The 1,328-nt window shown below is 29.4% G+C and overlaps 1 long non-coding RNA gene across 1 annotated transcript; it reads right to left on the bottom strand.

Annotated features, from left to right (window-relative positions):
• Positions 1-664: 664 nt before the first annotated feature.
• On the bottom strand, positions 665-1,328 carry LOC121211490 (uncharacterized). Its single transcript, XR_005906711.1, has 2 exons — positions 1,201-1,328; positions 665-1,059 (listed from the first exon to the last, which is right to left on the bottom strand). It is a non-coding gene; the product is annotated as an uncharacterized lncRNA (long non-coding RNA).

Below are 1,328 nucleotides of genomic sequence, written 5' to 3'. Positions count from 1 at the left end.
TTTATTATATAATTTGTAATAATTTTTTGTTTTATAAATAAAAGATTTATTAATTAAAAAGATGAATTAAAAATAAAAAAATTTGAAAACAATATATTATTAATTAAAAACATAAATTAAAAAAAACTTTAAACAACATAAAATAAAAAAAATAAGATACTATATTTATCCATTGGACCAAAACTGCGTCCTACAAAGTTTACTCATTCCCCTAAATATAAGAGAAACTAGTTCATTTCCCTAATTTTTCTTTAAAATGGGCCTTTTCATCAAATTTGGCCATTTCCTTCAGGTGCTTCTTTAATCGCATTAGCAATTGCAAGTGTGCCTTTGTCAAAGTGAATAAGAAGATTACAGGACTTCTCCATTTCTAGCTAATTTTCTGGTAATATAAATGAAAATAAAAAATTCAATTAATCAACCAAAATAAAGTAGAACATGAGGATTCTCTAAGCTGGGGTCAAATAAAGACATTTTGGGGCAAAACATTCATCTATGAAATGACAATTTTAAAATTGTGCTTACGAATCATTCAAAATGTCTTAAATTAGGTAGCTTTGAAAGAGAACCATTTTGAACAATGAGGAACGATTACTTCAAAATTCTCAAGGTTGTTTGAAAATTGAATTGATTAATCAACTCTATGATCATCCCGAAGTGAATGTTAATGGAAATGTTATATCATTACTAGAAAATTTGAAAAACAATTACTAAAGAATTTGCAGATAGATCTTTTATAAACAATAACAGTCACTAATTAATGGGCATTTTAGGGGAAAATCACACACGAAAAGCTTTACAACAAACTTACTTTTTAATCGCTTGTTCATGCTAAACGGACTATCAATCCAAGGCATTCCTACTTCACATAAAAGCATCGTATCTACAACTCTAGGCAAATCCACCTTATGCTGGAACCGAAGTAGATCTAAATAAAGAATATTGGTTATCTCGGCTTAATTATTAACAAAGAACCATTGTTGCTGATCCGATGGGGTGAATTGCTCCAGTTCCAGTGTTAGGGGAAAGCTATCGGCGGCGATGAACGGCTAAGATTTGCTGCAGAAGGGAAATAAGATGAAAAGAAGGAGAAGAAGAAAGGGAAAAGAGAAAAAAAACGATTTAATATTAAAAAACAAAGGAAATAAGTTTTTGTATTTAAAAAAGAGAGGGGAAGAAGATTTCCTTTGCCCCATTTACCTGCTTCTATATGTGCTCCATGGATTTTAGGTGCAAATTCATATATTTTTATATAAAATTTTGTATCTAGTTTTAACCTCGTTCCTTCTTCCTTATTTGTCTCAAACTTTTTTTTTATTGTTTAACAG

Source organism: Gossypium hirsutum, chromosome A12 (assembly GCF_007990345.1).
Source record: "Gossypium hirsutum isolate 1008001.06 chromosome A12, Gossypium_hirsutum_v2.1, whole genome shotgun sequence".
In the NCBI taxonomy this organism is placed as follows: domain Eukaryota; kingdom Viridiplantae; phylum Streptophyta; class Magnoliopsida; order Malvales; family Malvaceae; genus Gossypium; species Gossypium hirsutum.
Note: the sequence above shows the minus strand (reverse complement) of the source record. Positions and strands in the feature narration are given on the sequence as shown.